General features: G+C 43.0%; 1 pseudogene; it reads left to right on the plus strand.

Annotated features, from left to right (window-relative positions):
- Positions 1-1373: 1373 nt before the first annotated feature.
- Positions 1374-2799, plus strand: LOC116562942 (annotated as a pseudogene).
- The last annotated feature ends 13386 nt before the right edge of the window (positions 2800-16185 follow it).

Here is a 16185-nt window from a genome sequence, read left to right on the forward strand (position 1 = left end):
TTTCCTTAAATCCCCATTTCCAAATTGAGACCCCTTGAACCCATAGGCTAAATAAAGGGTTTATTGCTAAGCCACACACTTGCTTATAGCTGTTCCACGGCTGCACAGACCAGAAACACGTTCTACAGTGACCTCTTGTAAGGAGTGGAATAAACTCCTGGCTACCTCACCTTGGAATCTCTGTCTTGTGGGTAAAAGGAGGATTTTAGTCTTTTAGTGATTACCATATTGAATATACAAGTCCAGGAATCTTAATTTATTTTTTAAAATAACAATAATGCCTTTAGCAAAGATGTTGCAGCAGAAATGGCACTAAGTGCTCACTGGTTCTGTTTGTTTCTAAGAGGACTCAAATCCCTATCCCTAAAACATCAGTGAAAACTTGCTGTGGCTTCCTAGGGACAGACAGGGAGGATGAGAGGATGAGCTGCTCATAACCTCCTCGCCCGAGCCTCATGCAGGCATACACAAACACACCGCCTTTAAAAAATTTTTTTATTTCATTTTAAGTTACGGGATACAGGGGCAGGATGTGCAGGTTTGTTATACACATAAACGTGTGCCATGGTGGTTTACTGCACCTATCAACATATCACCTAGATATTAAGCCCCATATGCATTAGCTAGTTCACCAGATGCTCTCCCTCCCCTCCCACAACCCCCTGGAAAGGCCCAAGTATGTGCTGTTCCCCTCCCTGTGTCCATGTGTTCTCATTGTTCAGTTCCCACTTGTAAGTGAGAACATGTGCACAACACACCATTTTTTGGAAGCTAAGGTATCAAAAGCAAGAATTTGGCCACAAAGCTCTGTTCTGCTAGTGAAAGCGGCCTGAGAGAAGACTGGCAACTCATGCTGCCTGTTAATGATGAAATGTGTCTGTAGCATTTATCAAGCCCCCGTTGTGCTTTCACATCAGTCTCCCCAAGGTGGCGTAGGACTGTGACAGAGAACAATAGTTGCCTCTCAATAACCATTCTTCCCTTTTCCCTAAGTAACAGAGCTCTTTCATTTTAGCACATGGCTGGCCAGAATAAAGGCTGCTTTCCTAGCCCCTCCCCACAACCCTTGGTCTAGAGTTTGCATTTGGCTCAATTCTGGCCAATGGATTATAAACGGACACGTTGGCTGGGACTTCTGGGAAATCTAAAAGGGGAATTAGTAGACATTTCCTCTCCCCTTTCTTTCTCTGCTGTCTGAAATGTAGATGTGGTGACAAGTGCTCCTGCAGCCATCTTGTACCACAAAATCAAAGGCCACACCCCAGAACCAAAAGCTGGAAGGAGCTTCGGCTTCTGATAATTTTGTGGCACCAAAATCAAAGCACTTAATCTTGGGACTTCTTTTACATAAGATAGAAACAGACACAATCCTCATGGCGGCAGCCAGAGTCCCGGATGGCATGGAGGAACCTGGCATGGACAGGGAGGCCGAGACCTTGGTGATCTAGGCACCAGCGAGGCCCCTTAACTGCGTGGAGACAGAAGCCGCAGTGGGGGCAGCCTGCAACTGGCCCTGGCCCAGGCCCCTGGGGACCCCGTGGCCCAGGCCTCAGTCAGCAACAGTGAGGACACAGGTGGCAGCACAGGCAGGGAGCTGGTGGACCTGAAGATCATCTGGAACAAGACCAAGCACGACATGAAGTTCCCCCTGGACAGCACAGGCTCCAAGCCAAAACAGAAGATCCACTGCATAACCCATCTCCCGCCTGCCATGCAGAAAGTCATGCATAAGGGACTCATCCGTGAGGATAAGACATTGATAGAAATACGAGTGACCAGTGGTACCAAGATCATGGTGGTTGGCTCCACCATCAATGACGTTTTAGCAGTTCACACACCCAAAGATGCTGCACAGCAGGATGCAAAGGTCAAAGTGAACAAGAAGGAGCCTCTCTGCAGGCAGAAACAACACAGGGAAGTGTTGGATAAAGGAAAACCTGAAGATGTGATGCCATCTGTTAGTGGTGCTGAGGAGTGCATGCCAACAGTACTCCTGTCCGGCATGTACAATAAGTATGGAGAAAAAGTGAAACTCATCTTTTTTTTTTTTTGAGACAGAGTCTTACTCTGTTGCCAGGCTGGAGTGCAATGGTGCAATCTCAGCTACTGCAACCTCCACCTCCTATATCCTTATCTCTACAGATAAGGACTGGTGGGAGTTTGTTATAGATAAGGACTTATCTTATAGATAATGTCTGATGGGAAGTTTGTTTACCAGGGCAAGGGATACAGAGAGTAAAGAAATCTGGCCTTGAAAGCAGTGAAAGCTGGGGTTACAGGAGCCCGCCACCATGTATGGCTAATTTTTTATATTTTTAGTAGAGATGGAGTTTCACTATGTTGGCCAGGCTGGTCTTGAACTCCTGATCTTGTGATCCACCTGCCTTGGCTTCCCAAAGTGCTAGGATTACAGGTGTGAACCACCATACTCCACCAAGACTCACCATTAAGCTAGAACAAGACCAGCTGTGGACTGGCACTAAAGAACAAACTGAGGAATTGCCCGTGGGCTCCATAAAAAAGGTGGTCAGTGAACCTATTGAAGTACATGAAGACTATCACATCATGGCATTTCAACTGGGGCCCATAGAAGCCTCTTACTACTGGGTGTACTAGGTTCCAACTCAATATGTGGATGCAATCAAAAACACTGTGCTGGGGAAATGGCAGTATTTTTGAAAGCACTTTCACCTTTGGCCCAGGAGACTGACCCAAAGTGAAGGACATTGCTGGGAGAGGCCTACAGCATCCCTGGATTTCAGAGTTCTGGAACTTTGTTCACAAAAAGTCTATATTCATTCTAAGACAATGTGGTGACTATTGGGAACAAATACTCAGTGCTGCAAAGAAGAATCAGCACCGAGACAAAGGATCTCTCAGCATCGCAAAATTACTTTCTGTAGAAAGGGTGCTGCTTGTGATGGAGCAATGGCAAGAGCACCCCGAACAAAGGAGGGAGGGAGTTTTTATTTCTAACGCAGCTCACCCCTGCTACTGTGTCCTGTCTCCATTGGCTGGAGTTGGACAATTTAAGCTGAGCCCGGCTAACTTGAAAAGTGCAAAAATGCAGTTATGCCGGTGAAGAGTGCAGTTTCGGGGGAAGGAGCCTTTGTGACAGGAGGGGTAATCTCTGGAGTGGGTAGCAGATGTGGAATGTGGTCTCTAGAGATAAGGACTGGTGGGAAGTTTTTTTTACCAGGGTAGGAGATACAGAGAGGAAAGAAATCTGGCCTTAAAAGCAGTGAACAAAGAGCAAGGATGCTGAGCAAGTTAACCGTTTGAAGAGGAACTCTTTATATCCAACAGTGACTGAAGCCAGAGGTGATGTACTTTCACCATTAGCTTAATTTTAACTTAAAATCAGCAGCTCCCTTTCTTGCAGTCAGCTTCATACCATCATGAAGTCAGTATGATGGAAATCAACAAATCTGAATTCCAAAAAAAAAAAAAAAAGATTGAAACAAGGTTCTGTCTTGCTTATGCTACTCGCTTAAGCCATGGTTATGCTGGCTTTTCTCAGATGTAGCTAAACTGATAAATTACTAAAAATGTGTGAAATATTTCACTTTGCAAATGAAGCCCTGAAAAGACAAGTGACTTATTAAAAAGCAGGCAATGGAAAAGCTGGGATTAGAAACAATATCACTCAACCACAGCTTATGATGCTCCCCACTGTCTTATATTTAATATAGAGAATATATATATTATATAGATAAGATATATTTTATATAAGTTAAACCATCATCTGCAGAAAAGAATTGGAGGGCTACAACTGTGTCACTGGTCAGACAGACCATTTCCTTCTTCACCAGCTAGCATTGTTTAATTACAAGACCTGGGTCTGACAAACTGAACCACCAAAGTAAGAGTTAAAGTATTTCTACCACCCAGCAAGGACTTGAAAGAGAATAGAAACATGAGAAATCATAAGGGAAGATACTTTTTAAGGCTAATTTTCACAAAGTAGAATTTTAGTAGTAACTGCTTGCCTCATTGTCATGAGGGTAGAATCATTACTGAGTTTTATCAAACACTTTGAGAAAAATGTGCCATGAAAGTACAAACATCCCCAACTTTTAAAATATATAATGAACAACAGTTCACACAATCACTTAATTTTCATGCCATAGTGAGTACATTAATTCCCTATTGAGATGAACCAGTCTGTCATCTCAATTAAGTCCCAGAAATGTCAGAATTTTGAGGATTTTAAAGAGGAAAAAAATTTATCAATAGCATTTATTTGGCCCCACTTGTTTAGAGGCTTATGAGTCATCTTTTGTCCCTCTCTTATTATTTTTCTGCAATGGACTGAATGTTTATGCTCCGCTCCCCCTCAAAAAAATTGTATGTTGAAATTCAGGCCCCCAGTGTGATGGTATTATTCGCTTGGTGCAAAAGTTACTTCAGTTTTTGTCATTGAAAGTAATGGCAAAAAATGCAATTACTTTTGCACCAACCTAATAAAAGTTGGGGCCTTTGAAAGGTGATTAGGTCTCGAGGGCAGAACCCTGGTGAATGGGATTAGTGTCCTTATAAAAGGGGCCTCACTGAGATTGCTTGCCCCTTCTGTCATGTGAGGACATGGAGAGAAGTTTGCTGTCTATGACGAACAGGCCCTCACCAGACACCAAATCTGCCAGCACTTGTTCTTGGACTTCCCAGCCTCCAGAACCATGAGAAATAAATTTATCTTGTTTAAAAGCCACCCAGTCTATGGTATTTTTGTTATACCAGCCCAAATGAACTGAGACATCACCCTTCACTAACTAGGGTCCTTTCCAGGCTACACTCCTAAGTAGCTTCTTGGTACATAGTTTTTCATGTCTGAAGAAAGAGAGGGTGGGATTTAAGAGGAACAGGGAAGACTTTTGCCTCTAAACCTCTCTTCCACTGTTCTTAAATGCAAACTAGAAATTCATTCTTTGGGATGAAAAAGGCAGTTCCCAAAATGAGTTCCACAAAACACCAGTCCTGAAAGATTCTTCCCCTGCCCAGTCTTACCTTTGCAAAAAAGAAGGTATTTCATATCAAACACATTTGAGAAACTCTTTATACTGTATTCTGTTTGGAAAATTCCAGGAAGTTTTGAGGTAAAAGAAACTATTTAACTTGGTTTATCCCAGAGTTGCTCAAAATTCTTTGACCAGAGACCCCTTTCTGTAAATAGCTATTTGATGACCAGAAGAAGAGACCAAAAGGACTTTGGAAATATTTCATATGGTGTCATACTAAAATATTCCACCACCCCCAGGATGACTAAGGCATTCAGCCCTTACTCCTGAAACGCAAATTCATTTATTCTTCCCATCTTATTTATTGATACAGGCTGGATGTACCTATTTTGGGGGCACATGTAAGAATTCAATACATTCATACAATCAAATCAGGGTAATTGGAATATCCATCCACCTTATCTATCTTCACAGTAGGAACATTTAAATTATTCTCTGGTAGCTATTTTTAAATGTACAATCAATTAATGTTAACTACAATCATCATACTAATCTATCAAACACCAGATCTTATTTATTCTAAGTGTTTATTTGTACCCATTAATCAATCTCTCCTCACCCCAGTCCCCCTCCTCCCCTCCCCGGCCTCTGGTATCTTCCCATCTTTTTTTTTTTTTCGAGACAGATTCTCGCTCTGTCTCCCAGGCTGAAGTGCAGTGGCACAATCTCGGCTCACTGCAAACTCCGCCTCCCAGGTTCAAGCGATTCTCCTGCCTCAGCCTCTGGAGTAGCTGGAATTACAGGCACCCACCACCACACGTGGCTAATTTTTGTATTTTTAGTAGAGACGGGGTCTCACCATGTTGGACAGGCTGGTCTCAAACTCCTGACCTTAGATGATCCACCCACCTCAGCCTCCCAAAATGTGGGGGTTACAGGTGTGAGCCACCGTGCCAGGCTTCCCATCATTTTTAACAGCTTACTGAGAGCAGTTTACGGCAGAATTAGAAATATCACTGCAAGTGATCCTACACCTTGTCTAACACGGTTTGCTTTATGCCTGCTCCTGTGCAATTATTAATAGCACTGCTGTCACTCCCAAAAGAGTCCTTATGTAGATGATAAGGTATAAGGTCACCCCAATCGCAGCCAAGATCTGGTGGGAGAGGTGTGGAGAAGACACTACAGAACAGGATCAGTGTCCTAGGATGTGTTAGAAGTTCCCCATAAATGTGTAGAAGATAAATGGAAATTTCAGGACCCTGAAGAAGACTGCACAGGAGGCAATGACAAAAGGGTATGGAAGTGAGAAGGCACTCGAAATAAACTTGGCCAACCTGGATTTTTGCCAATGGCTAATCCTGCCTGTGGTCAGCATGGCCAGGATAATATAAGCTCACACTGGCAGCTTCACAGGCACCTTTTCTGACATGTACAGAGTAGCCTGCCCCATTGGAGAGAGACACCAATGTGTTCAGGGGGTACGTGCCTCAGCAATCCCATGCACGGCTGCCCACCTAACTAAACTAGCTGGAAGAAGACTCACCAGCTGCCCAACAGGAAGGGCATCTAGGGATGTCATTTCCCAACCCTGAGGTTGCAACAGCTGCTGCATGAGGTTCAAAGTTCTCAGAGCCTGGAAGCCACTGGAGGAGGCTTCTTCAGTGAAAACCAGTGGCAGAAACCATGGGCATGTCAAAAGTGCTGCCATGGTACCCTGTACGACTAACAGTTCAGTGTGTGGGCTCTGGACTCAGCTTGAACCTTGATTCCACTTCTTATCAGCTGTCGGATGCTAGGGCTATAAACTAAGTCCTAACTTCCTGGTAAGAGGTTAAGAGTAGAGCACATAATAACCAGAGGAAATATAATGCAAGCTACCAATGCACTAAATTACAGAGGTAATTTTAAAGTTTCTAGTAACCACATTTAAAAAGTAAAAAGATCTACCTTCAAATGCATTAAAAAAAAAAAAAAAAAAAGTAAAAAGAGGCCAGGCACAGGGGCTCAAGTCTGTAATCCCAGCGCTATGGTAGGCTGAGGTGGGAGAGGGTAGGTAGGGAGGATCACTTAAGGCCAGGAGTTCAAAACCAGCCTGGGAAATATGGTGAAAGCTTGTCTCTACAAAGCATAAAAAATTATCCAAGCATGGTGGCACCTGTATTCCTAGCTATTTGAGAGGCTGAGTGGGAGGATCACCTGAGCCCAGGATGTCAAGGCTGCAGTGAGCCACGATTGCACCACTGCACTCTAGCCTAGGCAGAAAGTGAGATCCTGTCTCAAAAAAGAAATAAATATATAAAATAAAAAGTAAAAAAAAAAAAAAAAAAAGTGAATTTAGCTTCAATAATAATTTTAATACATTATATCTGAAATGTCACTACAACCAACATTATCCCTGCAATCAATATTAAAAATTATTACTGAGATATTTTACGTTCTTTCTTCTGTCTACTGTCTTCAAAATTATTGACGTATTTTATGCCCACAGCATATCTCAGCTCCAATTGGCTCAATTTCAAGTACTCAGCAACAACATGTAACTGGTGGCTACCATACTGGACAATGGGGCAGATGCTATCATGTATTGGCCCTTTACATGTATTGGCCACTAGCAGCTTCTTACTGTAATCACCTGTGGCTCTGCCTTGGAGCTTCCTCTCATCTGAACATGCAGCAGGCCAGAAGTGCTGAGGAAGAAATGTCCCAAGGAGCAGCCCTCAATCAATGAAGATTCGCAGTTGGCAGATTAACATCCTACTTCCTGACTCCTTAGATGGGGTGGGACTATTGAAATTGTAATTGAAATTAATTTGATGTAATTCAACTTCTCTTTTGCTTTTTTTTTTGAAATGGATTCTCACTCTGTCACCAGGCTGGAGTGCAGTGACACAATCTCGGCTCATTGCGTCTTCCACCTTCTGGGTTCAAACAATTCTCCTGCCTCAGCGTCCTTAGTAGCTGGGACTACAGGCGTGTAGTCCTGTAGTCTGTGCTGGAATTACAAGTGTGAGCCATCCTGCCCAGCCATCTTTCACTTTTGTTGCTTATGCTTCTGTTTCCCTGTCCAATAAATCATTGCAAAATCCAATGTCATGAAGCTTTCCCCCTACATATTCTCAGGGAAGTTTTACAGTTTTGGGTCTTACGTTTAAATCTTTCATCTATTTTGAGTTAATTTTTGTGTATAAGATCCAATTGCAGGCCAGGAGTGGTGGCTTATGCCTGTAATCTCAGCTACTCAGGAGGCTGAGGCACGAGAATCACTTGAACCCGGGAGGTTGGAGATTGCAATAAGCTGAGATCATGCCACTGCACTCCAGCCTAGGCAACAGAAAGAGACTCTATCTAAAAAAAAAAAAATCCAGTTCCACTCTTTTGCATGTGGATAGCCATTTTCCCCGCCATCATTTGTTGAAGAAACTATCCTTTCCCCAATGTGCATTCAGGGCACCCTTGTTGAAGATCAGTTGACCATATGTGCATATGTGTGTGGATTTATTTCTAGGCTATCTATTCTGTTCCATTGGTCTACATGTCTGTTTTGATTCCAGTATCATACTGCTTTAATTTCTGTAGCTTTGTAAGATATTAATTTTTTTTTTTTTTTTTTTTTGAGACAGATTTTCGCTCTTGTTACCCAGGCTGGAGTGCAATGGCGTGATCTTGGCTCACCGCCTCCTCCGCCTCCTGGGTTCAGGCAATTCTCCTGCCTCAGCTTCCTGAGTAGCTGGGATTACAGGCACGCGCCACCATGCCCAGCAAATGTTTTGTATTTTTAGTAGAGACGGGTTTCACCGTGTTGACCAGGATGGTCTCGATCTCTTGACCTCGTGATCCACCCGCCTCGGCCTCCCAAAGTGCTGGGATTACAGGCTTGAGCCACCGCGCCCGGCCCAAGATATTAATATTTTAAAATCAGGAAGTGTGATGCCTCCGGCTTTGTCCTTCTTTCTCAAAATTGGCTTGGCTTTTGGGGGTCTCCTGCAGTTCCATATGAATTTTAGGATTTTTTTTTTCTATTTCTGTTTTTTTTTAAATGCCACTGTGTTAGCCAGGTGTGGTGACGTGTGGTGACATGTGCATGTAGTCCCAGCTACTGGGGAAGTTGAGGTGAGAGGATCGCTTGACCCCAGGAGTTCTAGTGTGCAGTGAGCTGGAATGGCACCACTGCACTCTAGCCTGGGCAGCAGAGCAAGATCTCATCTCAATAATAAAAAATGAGTAAATAAATAAACAAATAAAATCCTTATTTTAAAAAAAGTAATTTTGATAGGAATTGCATTGACTCTCTAGATTGCTTTGGGTTGTATCAATATCTCAACAATATTGTCTTCTAATTTATGAACACAAAATGTCTTTTCATTTATGTATGTATTCTTTAATTTGCTTCATTAATGTTTTGCCATTTTCAGTGGACAGGTCTTTTACCTTCTTGGTTTAGTTCAGTCCCTAATACTTTATTCTTTCTGATGCTATTGTAAATGAAACGGTTTTCTGAATTACCTCTCACATAGTTCGTTGCTGATGCATAATATTTCAATTGACTTTGTATATTGATCTTGTACCGTGCAACCTTGCTGAACCTGTTTGTTAGCTCTAATAGCTTTTTAGTAGATTTTTTTAGGGCTTTCTATATACAAGTTCATGTCATCTGCAAATACAAATGGGTTTACTTCTTCCTTTTATCTGGATGACTTATGATTTTTTTTTTCTTCCCTGTTTCCTCTGGTTAGAACTTTCAGTACAATGTTGAATAGAAACAGTGAAGTAGAAATCCTTCTCTACTTCCTAATCTTAGAGGGAAAAGTAATCAGTCACCATTAAGTATGACATTTGCTGTGGCTTTTATATAAATGTCCTTTTATCATGTTGAGGAAGTTCCCTTCTCTTTCCAGTGTGTTGAATGTTCTTATCATGAAAGAGTATTGGATTTTGTCAAACGGTTTCCTGAATTTATTGAGAAATAAATGTCTTGTCAGGGGAAAACAGAATTTTAATCAGTGCATCCCAGTAGGTGCAATAATTTTGGCATGGACAGATTTGTTTCCTGTGCCTCGGGTCACTCCAGAAACACAGCTATTGGGCTTTCTCTATTTGGGACCAGCCAGCTATGGCCCTAACCCTTCCTGGAGTGGCTTGCCATCAAGAGGTGCTGCTCTGGGGCATAAGTCACCACCATCAATCCTTTTGAAACATATGGCTTAAAAAAAATCACACTCTGACTTTAAATTTGCCATCAGCACCCAGCCATATTATAATCACACCAGCCAGATTTTTAATTAAGGCCTCAGGCTCCAAATAATTTGGGTGACAGATTGATAACAAAATAAGAAAGCGTTATTGCCAAATGACATTTGATTGATGGGCTTGGACCTCTGAAGAGGATTATCTTGAGACCCTTAACAATATATGCAACTGAGTTGTTAAATCTTTATGAGCCTCAATTTCATGACCTGTTAAACAGGGAGAATAATATTTAGCTCATAAGGATGTTATGACGATGAAAGGAAATGGTGCAAATAAAGAGACAGTCACAATACTTGGTCCAGGAAAAGCTTTTAGAAGTGTCATTAATAATTAACTATGAATAATCCTTCCCACATAGTGTTGCAATGATCCATTTAAAATGTCTCTCTTAATAACAAGGGCAAGGTGTGATTTGTTTTTGTGCATTATTTTGTGAATAAATGAAAGAGAGCAATCCCAGCTAGTAAAGAAGGAGAGGGGGGAAGGGAGAGGCGGGGTCAGGAGGAGCGTCTTTGAGCTCGTGAATGACAAGGCTAACGCTCCGTACAATGACTTTTCTATTTCCCTGAATATCTTCTGGTTATGTTCTCAGAAGCCACCACCTCTTTCCTCTCTACAGGACCCTGACAGAATCTTAAGCATCATGAAGTGACAACTTCACAACCCTAGCACGTTGACAAACAAAAATCAGCTGTCAATGACACAGAAGAGTGTTTGTCCCCCTCCTACCTCGTTCTCATTCTTCAACCAGCAAACCACCTCTCCAAATAGAGGCCGACCTAGGCCAGGCATAGTCTCTGGGAACTCAGCGAGTTAACAGCAGGGTGCCTTAGGGGTACATAGTCTACCACCTAGGGAGAACAGAGCAAGGAGGACAGCCAGCTTTTAAAACTCTGCTCTTAACAAAAAAAAAAAAGAAAACAATAGGCTTTATTATGAACTTCCTAAGCACAAGAACCAGGTTTTGCAATCACTCAAGGTACCTAATATAGTGGCCCTTTAGTCTAATTTATCAATTATGTTCGTTTATAGTGAGCCTTTTTGTGTCATGTTTAAGAAATCTTTGCCTCCTCTGAGGTCATAAAGGTGGTTTCCTATGTTTTCTTCAAAGCTTTATTGCTTTACCTTTCACATTTAGATGGATTTAAAAATCCATCTGGATTTTTTTTTGTATGGTGTGAGGTAATTTTTCACATGAACATACAATTGGTCCAGCAGGTTTATTGAAAAGACTGGTCAGGCGCACTGGCTCATGCCTGTAATTCCAGCATTTTGGGAGGCCAAGGCTGGAGGATTGCTTGAGGCCAGGAGTTCAAAACCAGCCTGATCAACATAGCAAGACCCCATCGCTAGAGAAAAAAAAGTTAAAAATTATTCAGGCATGGTGGCACACACCTGTAGTCCCAGCTACTTGGGAAGCTAAGGTAGAGGATCTCTTGAGCCCAGGAGATTGAGGCTGCCATGAGCTATGATCGCGCCACTGCACTACAGCCTGGGCGACAGAGCAAGATCCTGTCTCAAAAAAAATGACCACCTTGTGCCCACTGCACTATCACCTTTGCATAAATCAAGTGGCCATATGGGTGTAGGCCTGTTTTCTCTGCAATTAATTCTGTCATTGTAATTACCAGCTTAAAAATTACTACCTAGACTACTACTTGGTTCATCTTTACGCAACAGGTATTTAGGCCAGGCATGGTAACTCACAGTTGTCATCCTAGCACTTTGGGAAGCCTAGGTGCGAGGACTGCTTGAGGCCAGGAATTCGAGACGAGCCTGGCCACATAGCAAGATACCATCTCTATATATCAAAATAATATTTTTTAGAAAACAAGTATTTAACACCAATGGTACAGTTTATTTAGAAAAGGCAGGGTAAGTGCTTGATTCTTTCCCTTCATTTACTAGTTTTAGAAATAGAGTTGGCTTGCCCACATCCTCTAAAACTGATCACATGAATTTAGGCATTATTATGAATTCATATAATTAAACATAATCAATGTGTTTCCATCAATTGCAGTTATGACCCTTATTGATGTTCAAAATGTTCTATCTTTGGGAATCTCTTCTTGTTGGCTCTGCCTCATTTTGACATGACCCTACTGTTTGCTTTTCACCTCTGGTGTGTTTGCAGCAATAAATAATGAACAGATAGAAAGTCTTTGGTCAGATAACAATCCTTCAAGTTTGACTGATGGCTCTGTAGAGGTCAGTATGAGCAGCCACTTGGGCGACAGCTATGTTCAGGGGCAGGGAGACCCAGATCCCAAGAGTAACTCCCTCACCCAGAATGGGACCACCTCGGGGGTGATATGAAAAGGCCAAGCGACCAGGTGCAGTGGTTCATACCTGTAATCCTAATATGTTGGGAAGCTGAGATGGGCAGATCACTTGAGGTCAGGAGTTCGAGGCTGGCCTGGCCAATATGGCGAAATCCCGTCTACTAAAAATACAAAAATTAGTCGGATGTGGTGGCAGTGCCTGTAATCCCAACTACTCATGAGGTTGAGGTTCTGCTTTAATCTGAGAAGCTGAGTTTGCAGCGAGCCAAGGTAGCACCACTACACTCTAGCTTGGCGACAAAGTGAAACTCCACCTCAAAAAAAAAAAAAAAAAAAAGGAAAGGCCAAGCACTCCGATCAGGAAGAAAATGGGGTGCCAGTGGGAAGAGATACTGAAGTAATAACAGTAATAATAATATTTATGAAAACTCACTGTGTGCCAGAAGCTAGTCTAAGCTCTTTGAAAGTATTAACTTATTTAATCTTCACAATGATCATGGGGGTGAGTATAATCCACATATAGCATAAATGGTATTATCTCCTGTTTTGCAGACAAGGAGACTGAAGCACAGAGAGGTTAAATAACTTGCCCAAGGCCACACAGCCACTAAGGGATGGAGTCAGGAATCAAACTCAGGCACTTCCCCAGCCTGAATGGAAGACAAGCTGTTTCTCCTTCATGGATTTGGTAAGGATGGCTATGGAGGAAGTTCTAGCACCTGATGGGCACCTGGACAATGCCATAAAATACTCAGCCAGCATTCCAGTGTGAATTTTAGTTTGAGCTGGCTTTGGTGTGTTCAACATAAGGTTAGCCACGGCTACCACTTCATTCCCCTCCCCTTCATTCCCTCCCTCTCTGTGCCCACAGCCTCAATGCCCAGCCCTGCCTCTGCCTTCACTGGAAACTTTCTCTGCTTCCTCCCCGGCATCCCTGAGAAATTCACTTCTCAGCCAAGGTGGTAATATTACAAATAAAAGTTTAAAATAGTGCAAATAAAACTATCTATTGGATGATTACTAGATGCTAGGAGTGGACATGTGCTTTGCAAATGTTCTCAATTATCCTTATTTTATAGAGGCGGAAGCTGAATGGTTAAGGGTTTTGTTCAAGATCACAAAGCTAGTGAATGCTGGGCCAGGATCCTCTGTGGATAAATGTCTCACTCCCAAGGCCTGCCTGTGCCTCACTCCTGAACCACCACTGCCCTCTGCTGGGCTCATGACAGCACTGCCTCACTATGCTGGGTACCACATCTTACCTAGGCCTCTCTACAACAGCGGCCCCAGGCGGTTCCATCACAACAGGGAAGGGGCAGCCAGGAAGGAAGCAGGGAGGGTATTTCTTGTTCTCAAAGCTCCTGCAGAGTTCAAGTTGCACCAGTCAAAAACATACGTATTGCTGGGCGTGGTGACTCACACCTGTAATCCCAGCACTTTGGAAGGCTGAGGCCGTTGGATCACCAAGGTCAGGAGTTCAAGACCAGCCTGACCAACATGCAAAAATGCAAAAAATTATCTAGGCGTGGTGGTGCCTCCCAGCACTTGGGAGGCTGAGGTAGGAGAATTACTTGAACCCGGGAGGCGGAGGTTGCAGTGAGGTGAGATCGCGCCATTGTACTCTAGCCTGGGCAACAAGAGCAAAACTCCATCTCAAAAAATATATACATATATACACACACACATATTTTTTTTCTTTGCTATGATGGATATTACTGGGATAATTGGTGAAATCTGAATAAGGCTATATAACAGTAAAGGGGCATAATGTCTACGACTTTCAAATAACTCAGGAAAAAAGTGTGTGTGGAGAGATAATACAAACAAATGTGGCAAAATGTTAACATTTGGAAAATTTGGGTGAAGGTTGTAGGAAATTTTTTATACTATTCTTACCACTTTTCTGTAAGTCTAAAACTATTCAAAATACAAAGTTAAATAGTTGCAACTTCAGGAAGCCACCAACCCCAGCTCCCCAGATTCAGGAGGTTCTCTGGTAACTGACAGATTACCAGAGGGCCCCCTCCTGGCCCTGCTTCCTAACAAACAGCATGGTAGACAGGGAATCTAGGGGTCCGTGAGACTACAGCAGGGAAGAAGCTCACTCTTGGGCGTGGCTACAGGAGTCTCCAATGCCCACAGGATCCCATGCATGCCCCCTCCAACACACACACTGGTGCACAACCACAGGCAGTGACTTGGGACCCCCAAAAAGGATAAGCTTGTGGGTATGCAGAACTGGGCAGCATAGTGAAGGGAATGGGAGGCATTTCTCATGAGGAAGAGTAAAAAGAACAAGATGGAGAACTTGGGAAGAGAAGGCTGGGCAGCAAAGGGAAGGGCAGGAGGCACTTAAGAATCACCGTAAGCCAGGTGTGGGGGCTCATGCCTGTAATCCCAGCACTTTGGGAGGCCGAGGCAGGCAGATCATGAGGTCAAGAGATAGAGACCATCCTAGCCAACATGGTGAAACCCTGTCTCTACTAAAAATACAAAAATTAGCTGGGTGTGGTGTTGCACACCTGTAGTCCCAGCTACTTGGGAGGCTGAGGCAGAAAAATCACTTCAACCCAGAAGGCAGAGGTTGCAGTGAGCCAAGATTGTGCCATTGCACTCCAGCCTGGAAACAGAGCATAACTCCGTCTCAAAAAATAATAATTGTAGACATGCGTCATGCAAAAGAGGAAGAAGATTCAGTCTATTCAGAGGTGTAAGAAGACAAGAGGCTGGGCGAGGTGGCTCACACCTGTAATCCTAGCACTATGGGAGGCCCTGGCAGGTGGATCATCTGAGGTCAGAGAGTTCACGATCAGCCTGGTCAACATGGTGAAACACCATCTCTACTAAAAAATACAAAAAATTAGCCAGGCGTGGTGGTGGGCACCTGTAATCCCAGCTACTCGGGAGGCTGAGGCAGGAGAATTGCTTGAACCAAGGAGGCAGAGGCTGCAGTGAGCCAAGATCGCGCCACTGCACTATACCCTGGGTCACAGAGCAAGACTCTGTCTCAAAAAGAAAAAGAAAAGACAGAAGAAGTCCTAGGCAGAGGCACTGGGAGGCACACACCCAGGCCTCTAGAATTCTGGCCCCAGGGGGAAATTAATAGCTGCTTCTGCTGTCAGGTGGGAGTGGGGCCACCTGAAGGCAAGTCTACCTAGGTCTTTCCCCAGGTCTTAAGGCTGGATTGTCTTATTGAAGGGAAGGGAGTAGCCCTAGCTGAAAAGAAGTAGATCCCCAAGTCCAAAACAATAGAGAGGCTCATCTCCAGACCTCAGCTCCTCTCTGTGGATGACTTTATCCAGTCTCCTGGCTCCTGGTGTAGAATAACGTCCACACCCTGATTACTCTCAAATTTCTTTTTTTTTTTTTTTTTTTTGATCTGTGGTTTTCTTTTTAATTATCTTAAGTCTTATGATCACACATCATTTTTAAATTTGTGTATATCTCCTCTACTTTAATCCCTTTAAGTTGGCAAAAGCACCATTCCCAATCACAAATACACAGCAGCTGTACAGTTTTGTTTCTGAATGGCTGTTTAAAGACAATCCTAAATTATAACTTAGTTTGACTTATATTGTAAAGAATCCGAGAGTGAAGTTTAATAGGCTACTATTTTAAAAGCATGTGACCTTATAGATCATCTATAAAATGTTTGAAGTGTTAAATAATTTTTGATATTACACATAAACCACATAAAA

Source organism: Sapajus apella, unplaced genomic scaffold (genome assembly GCF_009761245.1).
Source record: "Sapajus apella isolate SASKATOON/1434 unplaced genomic scaffold, GSC_monkey_1.0 scaffold33, whole genome shotgun sequence".
NCBI lineage: Eukaryota > Metazoa > Chordata > Mammalia > Primates > Cebidae > Sapajus > Sapajus apella.